This window comes from Pteropus medius, unplaced genomic scaffold, assembly GCF_902729225.1.
Source record: "Pteropus medius unplaced genomic scaffold, Ma_sr-lr_union100, whole genome shotgun sequence".
NCBI lineage: Eukaryota > Metazoa > Chordata > Mammalia > Chiroptera > Pteropodidae > Pteropus > Pteropus medius.
In genome coordinates this window covers 27505733-27526810 of record NW_024346667.1, presented here as the reverse complement: position 1 = coordinate 27526810, position 21078 = coordinate 27505733, and positions in this window count along the sequence as shown.

The following is a 21078-nucleotide window of genomic DNA, read 5'->3' as shown; positions in this document are numbered from 1 at the left end:
CTCTGTAAATTTTTAACATATGGAGATGACACTTCTCTAACCATAGTACCCAAGAAGCAAGGGAAAGAAAATTAAGATTCCTTTGGCAACCTCTCTTCTTGTCATTTTGCAAGATTACAGCTTCCCGTTTTTTGTCATAGATTAAAATGATACAATGATTGTATAGGGCAATTAATAAAGATCATCAATCACAGAAATGGCAGTGATAATAATTTGCTATGAAAACAAAAGTCACAATGACCTTTTTCCCAAAGACTTAATTTGGCCCAGCTGAATAATTTTCTCTACATCCTGAAATAGGAAACTTATAATTGCATAAAAGTTAAATCACTTGGACTGCTTATAAGGTAGGAATAAAAATGGAAGCAGCATAAGAAAACAAGACCTTTCCTGTAGCCCTTTTCTCCTGTGTTCACACAGCACCTTCCATGGCTCTGTCCTTCAAATCTTTTAGCAAGATGGCTGTAATTTTCTCCTACCAGATTGCTGTTCTACCAGACTCTCCCAGTCCCGACCTCTACCAAAGGCCACTTCAAACAGCTGCAGCGTACTCTTACAAAATGTATATTCGATTGCCCTCTCCATTTGGAATCAATTAATTATTTCCAGTCACTTCAAAACCTTTTGGTATGAATCCTCCAATCTACCCAACCATGTGTCTCTCCACATACTCTATGCTCCAATTGTCCGAAATAAAATGCCATGTTCTCTTCTCCTGCTGTGCCCTGACATAATATCTGAAATAGTCTTCCTTCTCCATCTATAATATTTCAATTCATTCTTTAAACCTCTGTATAAATGAGGGTTGGATTCAGTCCATCAGTATTCAATGCCCCTTCTTGAAGAGACTCTCCATATGGGAGGATGATGCACACTCATCCTGCTTAACTCAGATGAAGATTTGTGACTTGCTTTGCCTAATGAGATGTATGTATAACTGGCATGAAGCTTAAGAGTCAGCATGTGTACTCTATGGTTTTTTTTCCCCTATACCATGAGGCCGTAATAATCCAGATAAAGGCTGCTCCATCAGCTTGTGTGTCTGAGTGAAGATGATGGCCTCCAACATACAGGTAGTGAGTGCTGAAGCCACTAAGATATTACAGTCCTTTGTTATCAGAGCATAAACATGTTGTGATTGATGCGTTAGCTATTTCTACATTGTAATTTCTAGCTTTATTGTTTTCAATTATGTCTCCTTGAACTTTTTAAAGAAAGGAACTACAATTTTCAGCTTTTTTTCTCTAGCGAATAGTAAAATGCACTGCACATAAAATGAAGTAAGTAACTGTTTTTTGAAGAAATGAGAATAAAGATTTATTGTAAAAATGTAAATCAATTACCCCATACTAACTCTAGGATGCATATAAAAGCATAATCAATTATACAGTTAAGCAGTAAATCAATATTTTGATCCTCTGCAACTAGTTTTAGATTTGACAGGTAGATAGACATAAGGACACACTTTCGTACTGAGTAACAAGCCTGCTCTCAAGAAGTAGAGGGTTCTAGAGATTCTCGAGATATGGCATATTAACAAAACGGTCAAAAATAGGTAAGATTTAATCAGGTGCAAGGAGCAGGGCAGGCATTTCCGGTAGAGGAAGAAGGAGGCATAAAGGCTCAGCATGAAAAGAAAACATGGAGAATGAGGTAGAACAGTGTAGTTGATGAGTAGAATGTTAGGTGGCAAGTGGCAATAACAGAACTGGTGAAGTAATAAGGCCAGATTAGGAGGCACAAACATGCTACAGTGAGCAGTTCGGACTTTATCAAAAAACCTCTGGGAAGGGCATTAAAAAATGTATTAAAGAAGTGACAAGACCAAATTCTTAATATAGAAATTTCAATCTATGTCTATGTAGAGAATAGATGGGGGTGATGAAAATTGCGAAACTAAAGATATGGCCAAAAGTTTTTAAGTGGTGGCCTCGTGAGAAAAGATGGGCGGGACAAACGTATTTCTTTCTCATGAATTTGGAAAGTTAAAAGAATTTACCAGTTATAGTGCAAGCTGATGATGGGAGGTGGTGATGGCAACCAAACTTATGAAGAGACAGCTTCAATGACGATTAGAGACAATTGGAATGAGGAGAAACTGGTAATGACTCAATGACAAGTAAATTATGTCAATCATGGAGCATTAGATTGACAATATGCACACCTGCTGCTAAGGACTTTAGATCTACTTTAGCTGCAGCTCCAGCTGCCATGAGCTTTGCCTCTACTGTGGCTTCTCTACTTGGTGCCAAGCAACATAGCCATCTCCTATGTTATTGCTTCCCACATGTCCTTACAATAACACCCATTTGGGGACTTGAGAGTTTGTGCTCTTCATAAATAAAAGATCTTACAACAGGCAGTAGATTGATAGCCACATGTAATTAATAATAACTCACATGAACTTCATGCAAGTTCATGTGAGTTATTATTAACTCACAAGAGGAAGCACAGCCCATGGGATATAAAGCTTGACACAGAGGGTGAAATGACCTAAAAGGAGCAAGAGAATTTTTTTTATGTTACATGTTCTGAAACAAATATATACTTCAGCTACTGAGAAATTAATCAATCTGTCCCTGTATTTCAGTATAGAGGAGTAACTCAAATTGCACAGCTTGAAAAAAGTACCTTGGGATATTTCCAGATGAAAGATATTATCTTAATATAAAAGTCTCTTTTGTTCTTTGGTATTATATATTTCTCTTTTAATAAGTTTACCTGCTTCAGGGCAATAACATTTTGTTACAAGGGGCAAAATGTTTTGGTGTGTATCAAGATTCCTGTTCCATATTTTCTCTTGTTTGAGATTCCATTGCACATTGTTATTTTGGGCCTGACAGGGGAAAGGATTGTGGGTGACAGAACAATAAATTGAAACATTTGACAATCTTCTTGCAAGTTTTGGTTCCACTGGGATCTGATGTCAGTAAAATTGTGATGTTCCAATTTATAGCATAATAAACTACATCTGAAGAACAGCCTTAGGTCGCTTGGGAAATGTAGTTGCAAGTCAGTGATATGTGAGAAATATTTTTTTCTATTGGCTATGTTAACATGTGTTGAAGGATTTGGTGAAGAAATGAAGGGTGAAAGGAGGGGATCTTTTCTGAAAAGCCTTACGATCTAGGTTGGGCTGTGGGCAGTCACAGTGATTGTTACAATGTGGTCCAGAGGTTAAGCATGAGAATAGAATCAAAACATCTGTTCACACACTTGGTGCTGTAGGAGTCTCACCATTTATGCTTGGTTCCTCTATCTTTTAAATAAAACCATAGCCCTACTTTTAAATATCAGAAGTTCTTATGACTATGAGTGAAGCAAATGCATTTAATGCTCAGAGTTGTTAAGTGGAAGATTATTGTAATAACTATGCAAAGCTATGAAGTAAGAGAACACCATCTCTTTCAGATATATTTGACAGGATATGCTAGACCTTAATTATGAAATACCAAATTGTAATTTACCAGCTACTACTTCAAGAAATCAATTGTCAACAGCATGATAGTAAATGCAAATATAAACATAAAAACTGACACTGTGTAGCAATAGTCGATTATTCAGATGCTTTTAAGATGGAGATAGGTATTAGAGAATCATAAAAATGATAAATAGGATATTTAATTAGCATTAATTATATTGATTTTAATAAATTATTTTATTATAACTTGATACAGGGAATAATGGAGTTCTAGTAGCAACTTGTGAATCCTAAAAAATATCTGTGGGCCAGAGTAAAAGTAGTCCTAGAGAGTATGTGGTATGAGCACTGCCAATATTTGACGTCATTTGACTGATAGACTCTTTAGAAAGAGAATTCGTTTAATATGTTTGCAAATAAATCTTGCTGATGTGGGAACCAGTCAGTCTTTTTAGATATGTGTATTTACTTTTTAATCAATTTATTTTCTGCTAATTTTAACTGTCCAAGTTTGAAGGGCACTCATTCTTTGATCATGTGTATTACCAAAAGTTGCAATGGACAAAAGGATTGTGCGTATCCTTTGTACATCCATGGACATAGTACAATGTCTCTCTCCTAAACTATGGTATAGACACTGCAAATTTTTCTGTTACTTTTCCTCTGCCTTGAATAGAATATCATTCAAACAACCCAGGAAGAAGAGTCATCTAAACTTGCTTTAAATTTAGAATTCCAGGTTTATTTTGTGATGTGTTCTAGAATCTGTGTTGTCCAATGCAGTTGTCATTAGCCAATGTGGCTACTGAGCGACTGAAATGAGGCTTGTGCATCCAAGGAACAACTGGATTTTTAATTCTGATTAGTTTAAAATTTAATGCTGAAGCAGTATCAAGCACTTTTTTCTGCTAAACACAATTTAATGTTTTCATGGACTACATCTCACTTTAAACCTACATTGCATGATATATTCTTCTTGCACTGTAGTGGGTGTTTGGGACACATATGACATTTCTAGTAATACACATATGTAAACATGTGGAGTCAACTTGCATAATTAAGTATAAGAAGCCATGTAAATTTTAAACAAAGAAATAATCCTGATTCAAAATCAAATAGAGATGCAGAAGCTAGTACAGTTACCAGAAAAGTGGAGAGAGGGAATAAACTTTGTACATTTCATGATTAAATACAATTATAATCTGGTGGAGCAGAGCAATATAGAAAAACTGTGTGCAGTATAAACCTAAAATGTTAAAGTTGACACAAGGAAAAATATTAAGAGACATTTTCAACATATAGATAATAGACTTGAGGAAGATTTTCCTCAGTACCCAAAAAACTATCAGCAAACCCTGTTCTCTGAAATCAAATGAACAACAAAAAATTTAAACTTTCTAAATAGGCCATCCACTTGTAACTTTAGCCAGCTAAAAACATGGCTGGGGTTCTCGCACAAAAGGAAACCTTTATTTTATTTTATTTTATTTTAATTAGTTTCAAGTATACAGTATATTAGTTAGACATCTATAGAGTTCATGAAACGATTCCCCCCAATTGCTCCCTCCCTCCCCTGGCCTTCCACCTAGCCTACATATTAATGTTAACCGCAAACATTTTTTAAAAAGTGGAGATACGGCAAAAAAATTATTTCAGTTATTTATTTTTTGTGAAAAATTATGATAAAAAAACTTTAAAATTTTTTGACAAAGATCAAAGAGCTTAAATCATTAAATAATTGTTCATAGAAAACAAAACATTTCTAAAAATATCAAAGATTAATTGACTCAATATTTGAAAATTTGAAAACACTATTCAACTTTAGGTGAGTCATACAAGAGACATTGCACAATAAATATATTGGTATATTTGTTTCAAAAGGCTTCCAAATTTACAAAGAATTGTCATTTTGCAGACTAAATAATCAAGTTCAGGGCTGATATATTTTGAATCTTTTATTTATTTAAAAAATAATTTCAGCTACTAATGAATAAAATTGTTCCTATTACAAAAATCCAGATTTATTCGAATTTTAAAAGACAATTTCAAATTCAAATCAATTCTTCTCAAAAAGATGAAGCAATTTTGTCAGCGTGTATACAAATAATAAATTTAATTTTTTTTTTAATTTGATTTTATTATGGGAAAATTTAGATATATTTGGACCGGATTCAATATGTGAGTCTTCTTCAATTGTAAATCTCAAACTCCAAACACAGATTAAGTATTTCTGGAAAAAATGCATCAAATTAGGATATGTTATAAGGGTAAAATACACATCAGATTTTGAAGTTTGAGTTTAAAACTGTCAAATATCTCGTTATATAATTAATTCATTTCAACCACTAAGCGCTGCGAAGGCAAGAGTAAAACTGATATTGATCAACTGTATGTTCTCATTACAAAGCAAAGGACTTGGTCATTCTACATAAACAATACATATTTTGAATTGAAGGCAGGAAAGAGGGAAAGAAGAAAAAAGGAAACAGCTTTAAAGACATCCACATAATACTTCCCATGTTTTCATTTCAATGTGTGGTGGCTCAAATGAATATTAAGCAGATGATTCCTCAAATAAAGCATAATTACTAAAAGTGATAGCTATTAAATAATAGGTAAAGGTGTTGTGAAAATGTGTTTGGTAACTCTGAGAAAACTATCCCATTCTAGAGTCTGGAATAATATTTTATCTGAAAAATTCCCTTTCCTGTCTAGCATTCAAGTGAAAATTTTATCTGGAAAGGAAATAGTAGAGATGCATTTGAGGACTTATTTGAGTGTATGTATGTAAGTGTTGTATAAAGTATAATATGTAATGTGACTTTGATGAGAGTCAAGCAAATCATTGTTTATTCCTCTTTAGAGGAAGAAATGCTTTGATTTTTAAATCGATAGCCTCTGCATTAATCTCAACAATGTAGGATGGACCACAGTCAACTCTATTAAAATAGGAGACTTATTTAAGGCCAGAAATAAATAGATCACATAAAATAGTACATTGGATGCCTGTATCAAGATTTTCACATAGGCTTAGAATTTAAGTGTACCAATCAAGATTTATTTTTTGTGTGTATATCAGACAGGTTTATCAGAAGCACAGAAAGAACTAGGACAAAGGCAGAATTTGGGGTCTTTTCCCTTACCTAATACCTGAGAAATAGAAAGAGGGAGAAGTAAAGTGTGAGACCTATTATTTGCTACTTAGTCTCTTTGTCCTTGATCAACAAAGGAAAGGTAACAGTCCCAGCAGCAATTAGTTCATGGACATATGAGGGTGTAGCAAGGACAATTCTTTGAATTTAGAGGTAAAAATTACCAATGGAGCTTGATTAAAGTTATTTTTTATCCACTTAAGTGGACATATTTCTGGCATAGAGGCTTTGATAGAAATACATTACAGGTATCAGAATCTCCACCGAAGCTGGAGTCCAGTGCTTGACACCAATACCATCCTGTGGGTGTATCTTATCCCACTTCTGTACTCTTGGTCTCTTATGAGACTAAGTGGCTGTCACTTAATACTGTAGCTAGTTCTCGCTAGGGACTTACTTCCATCTTTATCTGATGCTTCAAATAGGAAAGAGTTTTGGCTAACAGTACTCTGCTCTTCTTAGTGATTTATAAAGGTGACCTATACATAGATAGGTTAGGAGTCCTATGCAAGAGGTGTACTTACCGCTAAGTAATATGGTTCATCACATTACCCTAGTTCCCATAAACATGGTACCAAAAGAATTGTTTTATGAATAGGATCAATATTTTCATTGTAAGACTGATATTACTTGGATCATTTATATATTTTAAGCACTTGAGGCTGTGGTCCTTACCGTATAATGGCAGTTACCCAATTTCACATGCTTTAAAATATCCATCATGGCTACAACCATCTCATAGTCTTTCCAGATCTCCAGGGAAGATAACATTCTCATTAAAATGGACTATTACTTGCTGAATCAACTGTCTGCTTTCAAGCATTTGCTGTTTATACATAAGGCATGTCATCCTTTTTCAGATATATGAGGCATGTAATTGGCAGCAGATTTTTTATTACCAGCCATTCAATTCATTTTTTTTTGTAATTTAGAGTTATATATATTGTTCCTCAAGGCTGACAGGGAGGAGCCTGAATGACAAATGAATGACTTGGCATTCATCAAGAGAGAGATTTGCTTCCATTTGGGCAATCTTGAAGAGAGACAATATGGATTTTTTAAGGTTTGAAAATAATTCTTATGTATATATGTACATATATAAATATAAATATATATAATGCTGATTATAAATGCATTTATATATGTATATTCTAACCAAATTTATTTCTATCTCTTTAATCTCAATTAAATAAATAAATAATACCCCTTTATAATCAGACAGGACAACACAGGTATCTTTCCAAGCAAAAAAAAGCATTTGACTACCTCGGAAAAATATTCAGTGTGATTTTGGCCAGACAGGGAATAGGGTAACTAGATTAAATTACAAGCATTATTCTTTCTGTCTACATGGTGTTCATAATCAATTTTGTTTTTCTGGCTATCTGTATGTATACGTATGTACTTCATATATGTGTACTTAAATCATAGTAGAATCTGATTAAATTATTTTCTTTAAGTCATCGTGTGTGTGTATGCCTTCTGTGTCTTTAAAAACTTAGTTTTGAATGCTGCATGTGTGTATAAGATTGAGAGGCAGAGGGAAAGAGAGAGAGAGACAGAGAGAGAGAGAGAGAAAGAAAGACTGGGAGAGAAAATATAGATGAGGGGAAAAGAAAAATACAATGTGAAACTCTAATGAGGAAAAAAGAATATAAATCACCAATTATTGCATTTTTACTATGTGCAAAAATTGTGTTACTTTCACATATACTGTCTTGTTTTACCTCATTACAAACCCATATAATAACTATTATTTTCCACAGTCTACACATTTATGACAAAACTGAGGCTCATAGAATATCTTTCTAGGTCACAGAATTAGTAGAGTATAGGACTTAAATCCACATTTGCCTATCCGCCTAATTCTATACCCATTATATTTATGCTGTATCATGTTTCCAATTTTAAGAGAATGAGGCAAGCTACACTTTATTACCTTAGAGTGATATCTCAAAATTCAAAATGTTATTTGTTGATAAAAACATAAATTTCATTTCAGATCAGTCTGAACAGAGAAGCAAAAATTTCAATATACTTATTTTTTCAGGTTTATTCAGGGAGATAAATGAAACTATGTTATAAAAAAAAAGTATATGTAGTATATAGGCTTTTTGGGTCAGTAATTATTTCCAAGAATGTTTTTCTTTTTTTTAATGTGGCTTTTACTTTATAAAATAGTTAATTTAACAGAATTAGGAGAAACTAATTTTAAATGACAGCCTATTTCTGCCAAGAAAATCTGAACGTAAATGGAACCAGTGAGAACAGTAAAGATCAGGATGCCTAGCTTTTAAGAATATTTTAGGTTTGCCAATAATAACTAATAAGCTTGTAAAAATTCAGGATGTATTTTTATTATGAAAAAGAATATATTTCACTAAAATCCCAAAGAAAAGTAAATTACAAAAAATGTCTGTTTAATTTTAGGGTTATAACAATTTATTTTCTTTATTGACTAGCACTAAGATGTTGAAATATTTGTTTCTTTTATAAACGTAGAAACATTTAAGTGCACTTTGTGTTTTAAAAATGTATTTCTGTCATTTATACAAAAATATAACTATTTGGTCTAGGGTAATAAAAAGCAAACAAGACTACAGCCTTGAGGGCAATAACTTTGAAGTATATTGTAAATTTAATTTAAAATAATGGTGCTGTATTTCTTATTGACATTATTTTATAAGCATTCACTGTGAGTGATCCTTCTTCCAAGTCCTTTGCTGGTCATTGACCTTCTGTTTTTGTGTGTGTGTGTGCTTTAATCCTTGCTACCAAAGAAGATGGCTGAATTTGTCATGAGTTCAATGAGATATAAGAAAAATTGGTGATGAAAGGCACTAGGGCGTTTTGTAAAAAATGAAGAAACACATCAACCCATCAGTGACCTGTGTTCTCCAAACGAGTCTGCCTTTGAAACTTATAAAATAAGAACACATTGAGTTGTTTGGAGACTGTGTCCATAAAAGACGTAACCATTTTAACACTTTTACAAAGTTTTCTGGAATTGAAGAACCAAGGAGATTTCTATGTCTTTGAATCATTTTAAAAAGCTTTTATGAGTCAGACAGCATAAATCTGAAAGAGCAACCCCAGGTTAAAACAGTTGGAACACCAAAAAGTCTGAAAAGACCAGAGAGTCAGAGGTAGGATTGAGGTCAGGGTTACAGAGTTGAATCTCTGCAGCTGAATACAGAGAAACGGGTGTTACAAATAGACAAGCAGCTGGAGACTGGGTGAAAAGGAGTGGGAGGGAGAGATGGGATCCCTGGGAAGGACCTCAAACAAGTGACAGTGTCTGGTTTGTTTCTAAAAAAAAATGGGGGTGAGGGATAAGAGTATACTTTTGTTTCGAATCAAAACATGTAGGATTTACAAATCTTTAACCATATTCTTTGAAAGTTTAAGGCCTCTGGGACTGAAGAAAATACACTACTACATGAGTATTCTCAACCCCCTTTTCTTTCTATGCTTGCCTTTTCTCTTGCTGGTTTTAGGTTTTGGGGTTTGTTTGTTTTCTTTTACTTTCTTTTTTATTTATGATTCAAGGAATTACCTGAGAACTTATAGGCCAATATGTATCTCAGGCATGAGAAATGAGAGAAGTATGATTTCTTTATTTTGCTTCAGTGCTTCCCTCTTGCCACATTTGTATATGTCCTTAGAGATATTCTGAACCAAGATTTGTGATGACTGGGGCATCTCATTGGATTGCAGTTGTAGAATTTGTGGGGGAGGGCCTGTTCTCTCAAACATCAACATCAAGTCTTAAACTGGAGAGAGGTAATCTTCTTTCTCATCAAATCAGAAAACTTAACTCTTCAGTGGGAGTGATTTGTTTATTTTTAACTTGTCAGCTCAAATTTCTAGACACATGTGCTCACCTTACCCTAATATGTTCTATTTCTGTTTTATGCTTTAGGCTGTAGGCTGGGGAAAATAGTTAATTTTTCTTCAGTTTGGTTTTGTTCCCTTTATCATGTGGTTATATATAAACTCTTTTTTCCTATGATAACCAGCCAAATATAACATCTAACATAAAAGTTCTTATTTTTATTTTCTTTTTTCATGCTTTGTTACACTGGATTCCTTCTTTTAACATGGAATTCTCATCTTACAGTCCTTGGACAAGACTTGAAGATGTTCTGTAAACTTTCTGACACAGTATACTAAGTTTTGCTTGATGTTTATGCAATGTACATGAATGAGTCCATTACAATTGGTTTCAAGTAATGGCACGCTTACTTTTTTTTTGAAATTCAATGAAATAAGAATTTGGTCCTAACTGCTTGATTGATGGAATATCTAATTTTAGACTTTTGGTGGTTTCTCTTCATATGGTTAAAGTTAAATTGCAGAGAAGAGAATCCTTAGAAAGGGATTTATTCCAGGATATTAACATCACTTAGAATGCTTGAGAGGGCTACAGATATAGACTCTAAGATAAATTTTCAATTTAACTCCCTGTGCGAGCCACCAAAGGAGCTGCTGCTTCTAAACATAAAAACTGCCACTTCTGCTGCAGGTTTAGAACCACACCGTCCTATTTACCAGATATCTTCCACTGAAGAAGCTTCTGCCAGTGCTCCCACTGTAAAACCATCAGATAAATGGGTGCCCACAATAGGCCTTTGCTAATAGTACAGTAGGAGGAAGAGATGCCTGTAGGGCTGGACTTGCATAGTAATAGAAACTTTGGGAGCACAGCTTCTGTCTCAGTTTCTTTTTCCACCTCCAATGTGACCTCATCTTATTGGCTAAGAATCTGAACCTCATTCTGAGCCCAGTTGAAGAATCTAGGCAATAGAACTTTTAGCCTCCCCAGGGTTCAGTACAGGAAGACACAGTCAAAGGAGGTTGCATATATGTTGAACTATAAACCATAATATTCATCACATGCCCTTCTCCTTTTTTATTGTTCAAGAACCTTGCAGATAATGGAAGTCAGGAAAAATGGTCAAAGATGTCTTATCAATTTTTCATAGTCTCTGAGGAAATATTCATTTCCAAGGCTGTGTGGACAGCACCATTTGCCAAATTTTAGAGTCACTTGCCCCAATAGGCTTTAATTTCAGGCCTCAAGTATAAGTGCATTTGCCCCCATCAGTAGACCTGTTACCTCAGGGTTTAGTCACCAAGGTCTCTGGGACCCTAACTCTTTCCATGAGATTATAATAGACTCTTCTCTTAATTCAAAATATGGAAGCCTCTTTTTTCTCCCCCTCTAAGAAAATTTATCTTAATCTCCTTTTAAAAAACAAACCAATAGAAGCCCCAAACTCAGAAAACCAAGAAATTAAGTGAAAAAATAATTACAATTTCATTTATACTGCTTTTTTTTTTCTGATAAATGGAGTGAAGCAAAAAGGCAAGGCAATAATTAATTTTGCAAAAGCTCATACCATTATGGATCTATGTGCGTTTTGAGGGTAGAGCAGGTACAGAATGGCCCAGAGCTTTCCTGGGATTATTGAATGAGGTCTGTGAATGCAACATGTTAAAACCAGTACTTATATGTTTCTTTTCTAATCTACGAATACTATTTATGCCACTTTCTCAGCCAGCAGGTCCTGCCACAGACATCTCATAAAAGACTGGCACTTCTTGTGTTATATAGCGTCTGGCATTCATTCAAGACAGCTATGGTGGAGAGCTTAATTTGACAAACTCCCACCTGTTCTTTGGCCTATTGGCTATTGTCTGTTGTAAAAAAAAAAACTTCATTTAGGAGTTAATCTCTCTATATGTCTACAGACTTCAAGGTTTTATTAACGCTTCCTTAACTTCCCGCTCTAGAATTCAGATTCCAGATTGTCTACTCAGTCTCAGATCTCAGAAGCCCATTTCTCATTGCTACTCCTACTTATTTAGCTTGCTTGAATGGGGGAAAAACACATAAATCATTCCTTAATACATTATGTGGCATTTAAAGTTAATATCTACCAAATATGATTCATCATACAAAATTGATTCAACTTTATTTTATATTTATATATGACATGTTTAAAATACATTTCAAAATTATCATTGTACTATTGTGTTACCTTGATATTAAAAAAATCGATTTGAATTATTTGAAGGATGGGTGGTATTGCCATATTAGCTATGAGACTAAAGGGTAAGGGGTAACATGTACAAAATTGATCCTTTGCAAACTGGCCTCCCAGAAGAAAATTCCTTCCTCTCCAATGCTCCTAAAAGCCAGTGACGGTGGAGAGCTTAAAGCAATCGATAGTAACCAAACATAAGGCTTGGAATTCACCCCCTGATTGTGCTAGGGGAGAATTTGTCCTTTTCCAACTATGATGGCTGACATGGCAAATCCTGGTAGTAACCTGTGTTGTAATGCAGCTGTGACTGCAAAACTTGGGCTCAGATTCCCTGATGATCTCAGGCGAGGAGCAAGAGGCTCCCTCTAACTATGAACACTGAGCTGGCAGTTTCTGCGATGTTACATTCTTGTTATATCCTGGCCCTTCATTGCACAGAGGTTGGACCAATGCATTTCTGGTCATAAGATTTCCATTGCTCCTGTAGCTCTTATAATAAAAAATTATTTGAAGTTGATAACAAAGATCAGAAGTGGTATGTTTTCTACTTGAGAGAGGAACAGCGTTTCCTTCTAGTTCCACTAACTGAATGGGATACATTTTTTTAAATTTATCAGGTTGAATCAAAATCCTCTCTTTTCATATACTTCATTTGCTCCCCATTTCAGTCTTTGTAATGACATGTTGACTTGAATAAAAGGAACAGCATAAATAATACCAGGCAGAAAACCTCCCCTTATATACTTTTATTTACCTACCTACAGTCATTTTAATTTATAACTGTCCTCATTTTTTACCTGCCTAGAATTCATTCTCCTTCCCCTGAGATTTCACATGCATTGGATACACACACTACTAAATTCAAGGAGGCATCTTACTATGCACTGGGTGAATTTCCCATCTATCAATTGGACTTTGTTTACAGAAAACAGGTGTATCTCTCACTGTTAGGTGATGCCAAGGGTTTAAGTTAACTTGAAAGATTTAAAAGAAAATCCAATATGAAGAAAACATTCGACATTAAGTATTATTTGGAGTAAAGATTTGATGCTTGTGAGAATATTTTATTAGATTTGTTTGTTGTTGATTGACATTTGGCATGTACCACTGGTGAGTTGATTTTAAATTATTTGGTACAAGGGGGAATTCTATTTAAAGGGATTTTAGTGAACAAGCTGAAATTATGTATGCTTCATTCTGCCTAGCAGGAAAAAGTTGAATTGAATTGTGGTGTGATGATGTTGCTTATTTATCGTGCCCTCAGAGGGGCAGCTTTGAATGTGTGCCACTTTAAAAAAGAAAGCTGTCAATCCATCTTGATTTGTAGGTCTCCTTGGGAAATGAACATTTCTTTGTGGTTGATAGGCTCAAAAGCTAAACGACCCAGCTGGCTGTTATCGGAACTACACATCTTCCCTTCCCTTCAGGTTATTATCGGTAGTAATATTTATTACAACTACATGTTTTCTCTCCGTTGATATTTTACCATTATTGGCTTAAGCTGATAGAAATCTTAGCATTGTTCCTTTTTGTTTGTATGCAGAACAAGTAAGAATTAAAAGATATAAACCAACAGTGTACTAAATAGACTGCTTTTCTAGCAAAGCAGAGGATTTCAAGTAAGTTGAATCTGAAGCTTTTTAAAATTTGCTATTACTCTATAAGCCTTATTATTTAAAAATAGTTTTTATAATTCTTTATTCATACATTTATACATATGTGTAATTTATATTATATTTATATACATTTTAAATATCAACTTTATTGAGGTATAAATTACATTTAACAAAATCAACTGCATTTAAGTGTAGATTTAGATGAGATTTGAAGAATTTATGTACCTGTGTACCACAAGAAAAATCAATACACAAAACCTATCACCCTCAAATTTCCTGTATGGCCCTCCCCATCATCTATACACACATTTATCCTCAGGCAACTACTTGTCTGCTTTCTCTCACTAAAGATTATTTTGTCCTTTCTAGAGTTTCATATGGAATCTTATCATATGTATCCTTTGTGTCTGGCATCTATCTCTCAGTTTAACAGTTTTGAGCTTCCTTCATATTGTTACTTGATCAGTAGTTCATTTTTTAAATTGGTGAGTAGTATTGCAACATATGCTGTTGAGTGAGATACCGATTTTCTCCTGTCCTCAGTGCCTCTGGTTCTCAGGCCTTCAGATCCAGACTTGGATCTATACCATTGGCTCTCTGGCTCCTAAGGCTCCAAATTATGTCTCCGGCTCTCCTGGGTCTCCAGCTTGCAGACCCCAGATCAGGAGACTAAATAGACTCCATAACTGTATAAGCCAATACCTTTTAATATATCTCTTGATATCTGCATCCATCTATCTATCTATCTATCTATCTATCTATCTATCTATCTATCTATCTATCTATCATCTATCTAAACTGTATGAGCCAATATCTTTTAATATATCCCTTTATTTCTCTCTCTGTCTCTGTCTCTCTCTCTTTTTCTATTGCCTCTGTTACTCTGGTGAACACTGACTAATACACCCACTTTCTTGAATGTCTTAAACTTCATTTGTGTGTGCTTGTGTGTCTTCCTGAGTCTGTGAAATGGCCAAAAGCCCAGGCTATTTCTTTAACTTCTAAGCAGCATATTTCTACTGCATTCCTTCTCCTTTTGAGTAGATCAATTTAAGATTTATCAAATACCTTGAGGACAAACCTGGTCTAAATGTCCAGGTAACTTTTCTGGTGATGCCGCTTTTCTAGATTTTGTCTAAGTCCTACTTGGGAGTCCTAAATTTCAATCCTTGCCTCCATATTAGCAAGGCTGCTAAAAATTCTGAGCCACAGTTTCAATTGAGCTTCTAGAGCCTGAGACAAGTAATGGCAAATGCACCAGAGGGAAAAAGTGACAGTAAACATGAGTCTCACACAAATGAGTTTTCATTTCCTACCAATCTTGCTTCCCACTCAACTCATGTCTTAGCTGTCTGGTTGCTTTGCAATCTAACCAAAATTCTGTTTTTATATTTCATCCAATTTTTATACTTTTTGGTAAGCTATAGAAAGAGATCTATTCAAGCCTCTTCACAATGGAAAATTATTTTCTATTTATAAATCTACCCAGCATTTTTAATGTATTTAAATTCAACTTGAATTTAAATGAATTCTAATCTCAAGTAGAGTAATATATTAATGTAAAAGATTAATAATAATTTTTATATTTTCTCAGTGTTATATTACTTTTAGATTTATCTCTTAGTCTATGAGCCACCTCCCCCATTTATTCTAAATACTAAAGTCCTATAGTCATCTGTTTTGTAACCTGTATCTGAATGAGGCAGCCATACTGCCATCTGTTATATTTCTCGTATGATGGCTGTTGCCCTCATTATAGGTTATTACAAGTCTCCAAGGGCTAGAATCTCTTTGCCTTTGAGCCATTTTCTAACAAAATAAAAATGGCTTGCATTTTCTTCTGTCACTGCACAAGCTGTATTGTAAAGATTGCCTCAATTATAGCATCGTTTATGTTATCTTAAGCAGAATTGATTTTGTTTTCATGTGATAGAGATGAAAGTTGGCTTAGTAAAAGCTTTTGTAAGTACTATGTTGCTGTACCTGAATCTTCACATTATTCTGATTTTGCATAATGATAATGACATTATTTAGTATTTATTTTGGATATTTAGAAAGAAAAACCTTGTGAGATACAATCTACCATCTGTGTGCTATAGGGAAAGGGCATTCTTAGAGTTCATTATTACAACATTAAAATAACAGGGAAATTCTTTCAATTTAGCATTAAGACACTAGTGTCAATTATTTTCTATTATCCTGGCCAAAACCAGCAATTTTTATAGTACAATAAAATAAATCTTGTTATTCAGCTTTTCTGTCCTAATAGATAATATGAGAGGCATATTATCTGTCTGAGCATTTTTCAATCCATCCTTTTATTTTTTTGCAAAGGTATAGCTAAAGTATTTTTAACTTGCTGAAAGCCTAATGCCAGATTCTGAATGCCTTTAGAATTTGACAACATCAACATGTACCTTTTCTATCAGCCTCAATTCCTGATCTTTCTGTTAAGCTATCTCTGGATTAGACCTGAATCGTGTGCAGGTATTTTTAAATTAATTTTAGTAAAAATATCATTTATCAATTGGACAGATTTTGGACAGTTATCTTTGTGGTTCTTAGCCATCATGGGTCATTATTTATTTAATGTCTTTTCTGTGAATTATAAAGCATATTTTTGCCTGTATCCCTGAGGTTTTTTAAAAAAATGGTCAATTATAGAGATACTTTGGTTCTAGACCAAGGTTTTAACTTGGCTTCTCTAGATCTGCCTTCTGATCTAGAAATTTTTAAATGTAATTTTTTTCCCTGTGTAAAATCTATTGAGTGTATCAATTAACAGATCAGAGACAGGAACAAAAGTAATAGAACCAAAAAAAAGCTCCTTGACACTGATTTTGGCAATGATTTTTTGGATATGACACCACAAGTTCAGGCAACAAAAGCAAAGATAAACAAGTGGGACTACATCAAACTAAAAAGCTTCTCCATAACAAGGAAAGCAATCAACAAAATGAAAAAGCTACCTATAGAACTAGAGAAAATACTTTCCAACTATGTATCTGATAAGTGGTCAATATGTAAAATGTATAAGTAACTCATAACTCAATAGCAAAGAAACAAATAACTTAATTTTAAAAATAGGCAAAAGACTTGAATAGACATTATCTCCAAAGAAGATTTTCAAATAGCCGTGAGATATATGAAAAATTACTCAACATCACTAATCATCAGAGAAATGTAACTCAATAGCACAATGAGATTACTTCACACCAGTTATGATTTTTCTTTTTTTAAATGAAAGATACCAAATGTTGGCTAGGGTGTAAATGTAAAGAAAAGGGAACCTTGGTACACCATTGGTGGGAATGTCAAGTTGTATAGCCATCACAAAAAACTATATGGAGGTTCCTGAAAAAAATTAAAATAGAATTATCATATGATCCAGCAATTCCGCTTCTGGGTATATATCCAAAGGGACTGAAATTGAGATCTTGAAAAGATATATACCTTCATGTTCATTGCAGCATTATTTACAATAGCCAAGATGTGGAAACAACTTAAGTGTCTATTGGCAGATAAATGGATAAAGAAATGCAGTGTATATACACAATGAAATATTATTCAGTCTGAGAAAAGCAAAAAATCTTACCATTTGTGACAAAATGGATAGACCTGGAAGGCATTATGCTGACATAAGCCCGACATAGAAAGACTTGTATGTGCAGTCTAAAATAATCAAACTCCTAGAAGCAGAGTAAAATGGTGGTTGCCCAGCACTGTGGGGAGAGAGAAATTGGAAGGTGATGGTTGTAGGGTACAAACTTTCATTTATGCACAATAAATAAGTTATGGAGATCTACAATATAGCACAGGGCCTATAGCTAAGAATGCTATATAGCATATTTAAAATCTTCTAAGGAGCTACAGTGGATCTTATGTTAAATGTTATTACATCAAATAATAATAATGATATAGAAGGTGAATAAAACTTTGGGAGATAATAGAGATGTTTATATCCTTGAGCTTGATTATAATTTCATAGCCTTTGTGTTAATGATGGTTTCATGAACATATACCTGTACCCAAACTTATCAAATTATATACATTAAATATATAAGTCAATCATACCTCAATAAAGTAGTTCTTAAAAAATAAAGCCAAAGGACCACATAATGTATGATTTAATTAATGTGAGATGTCCAGAGAAGGCAAATCTACAGAGACAAAAACTACACCAGTGGTATCCATGGGTGCAAAGATTAGAGAGACAGGGTGATGGCTAATGAATACAGAGTTTCTTTTGGGGATAATGAAAATGTTCTAAAATTGTGGAATGGATGCACGATTCTGTTAATATACAAAAAATCATGGAATGGGTGAATTTTATGGTATATAAATTATGTCAAAATAAAGTTGGTTAATTAAAAAAGAACTCTATTTCCATCTTACCTTATTTGAAATGAAATATAATATTCATGTTTATTACAAAAATTATAAAAATTACTTTAAATCATTACAGGTATTAAATTGTTATAGGTATTTAAAACTTACATAACTTTACTAGACCTAATATGTCATTATATTTATATTCAAAATGCATGACATTTCTAGATTAGCTTGTTCTCAAAATAAAATACATTTACTAATTGTTCCCCACAAATTGTCAATTAGTTATATAAATTTCATAAAAATTATAAAAATTTAATTATATGACTGTAATTAGAATTTTAATTGGAATATTAGCCATTAATGATTTTGTTTATTATGTCATTGAAGAAGTAAAAACAAGCTCTCTGTTAATCATCCGTCGATACTAAGAATCTTTGCATGCACACCTTAAGTCAAAAAGACTAAAATATTTTTTGGAAGAAAACCACAGAACTGGAGATGGCAGTCACTTTGGCTAAAACTGGTGTATATATTTACTTTCCACAGGTATACCATTATTTTTAAAATGCTTTTTAAAAAGTATATGAACTGTAACATTGTATTTCTTCATATGTTTTTAACCATGTGATTCTTTCTCACTTTCACCTGCTTTAGAGTTGTAGTCACATTTAGCTTAGTTCCTGAAACATAGAAAATGCTTTTACTAATACATTTGGATATTTATAAGATCGATGTCAGACTGAAAAGGGAGAATATTTGACCAAGTTAATTAACATTGTAATAGTATCGACATTTTTATAGAGCTTTATGCTTTTCAAAGTGCTTTCATGTATTTCATTTGTCATTATTTCAATGGCTATTTTGAACACCTAGTATGTGTTAAATCCTGTTCCAGACACTGATAATATCTTTAATGAATCAAACAGAAAAATTTGTCCGTACTAGTACATTATCTGCTTACATTCTAATGAGAAGACTAACAATAAGTAATATAATAAGTAAAATACATTTTATATCATATACTGACAGGTATAATGGGGGAAAATAAAGCAGGGGAGGGAGATAAGGAATGTGGGGATGGTTGCAATTTTAAATACGTTGATCAGGAAAAGCCTCTATGAACTTGCAATAATAAGTAAGATGTCAAAGTAGGAGTATAGATCTCTAGTTGAATAGCATACTTGGCAATGAGAATAGCAAGTTCAGAGAACCTGAAGTTAGAGTCTTAATCTTATAGGTCTTTATTTATAGGCTTATGTAAAGGTTTATAAAGAGCCAAATAATGTAGACCACTCTAAGAGATTTATTTTCCTTTATGGGGGGCGGAGTTGGAACAGTAAAGTGACAAGATCTGATTTAAACTATAGTTGAGTCTGAAGATGAGTTTAATAGTTATGTAATAATCTAAGGGAAAAGGGATGATGGCTTGGATATGGTGGTGTAAGTGGAGGTAATGATATGTTTTGAAAGAAAACCTAGTAGGATCGGCTCCTAGATTGGATGGAGTGCGAGTGATGGAGATTAATCAAGGATGACTCTTAAACTTCTGACAAGAGCAACTGTAAGATTATGTTTAGACATGAACTAAGAGAGTGAAATCTGCAGGAAGTACAGATTTTGGGGAGAATAATAAGGGGGTTATTTTTGAATGTGTTAGACTGAGATGTCAATTAGTCATGTAAGTAGTTACTTTGAAATAAAATAGATATGCTTGTTTGGAGTTCTGTGGAAATATAATTTGGCAAGTCATTAGCATATAAATGGCATTTAATGTTTTAGGGGAAGATGAGATACTACAGAACAGAAAATAAAAAAAGACAGAAGTTTGAGGACTGAGCTTTGGGGCACTTTGGTGTTAAGCAGTATGGGGGATGAGAAAAAATATAAGCAATCTGGGGGATGAGAAAAAATATAAATAAAAGAGCCAGAGAAGGAGAGATCTTGTAGTAGAAACAATTGGAAGAATATATTTCCTGGAATCAAAGTGAAAAATAATATTTCAAGAAAGAGGAAATTGTCAAATATATAAATGTAAATGAAAGTTTAAGTAAATTGAGGATGAGTCTTTCATTTATCAATGTGGAGAAAGATCATTCGTGATTTTGCAAGAGTCAGTTCAGTGGCAATATCTGACCGCAGTAGATTTAAGAGTAAATAGGAAAAAAAAAAAATAAGTAAGTATGTAGATATAGTGATAGAAGTTTTTGAGTATCTCTGATTTTTTTGTATTTGTTCAGTGAGAAATGAATGCTAAGTCTCTATGAGCAAAGTTGGGGCTGGAGGTTTTAGAGGTTTGAGAAGAGAGACATATAAAATCATCATCCATAATAGGGGAGAGCGAGTGGTCTAGTGGCTTGAAGTATAATTATTGGACAATATTAATAGTGGTTTCAACATTAGAGGTCCTGCATTTAGAGTAGTCAGCAAGTTTGTGTATTTTTTTCCAATTATATTTGGTTGCATAGGTGTAGGCATGGGCTGGAAGGAAATTAAATTTTAAACAC